Raw genomic sequence first — 246 nt, forward strand, 5'->3', positions numbered from 1 at the left:
TGTGTGTGTGTGTGTGTATGCAGATGTATACACAAAAAATTCAGTAAGATCTGAGTAAAGTACATTATTTACATTTGACGGATATTTGTCCTCATCTTGTTTGTTGTTAACAAAACGTTTCGGCTGATATAACCTCCAGCCTTCATCAGATGTCTTGGGGAAATTTCCAACCTGGATTCTCATTCCTAAGGTATTTTTCGATGTTATTATTATTATTATTCAGGTCAAACTCAGAATCTTGGGATT

The sequence above is a fragment of the Octopus bimaculoides genome, chromosome 3 (assembly GCF_001194135.2).
Source record: "Octopus bimaculoides isolate UCB-OBI-ISO-001 chromosome 3, ASM119413v2, whole genome shotgun sequence".
Classification (NCBI taxonomy): Eukaryota; Metazoa; Mollusca; class Cephalopoda; order Octopoda; family Octopodidae; genus Octopus; species Octopus bimaculoides.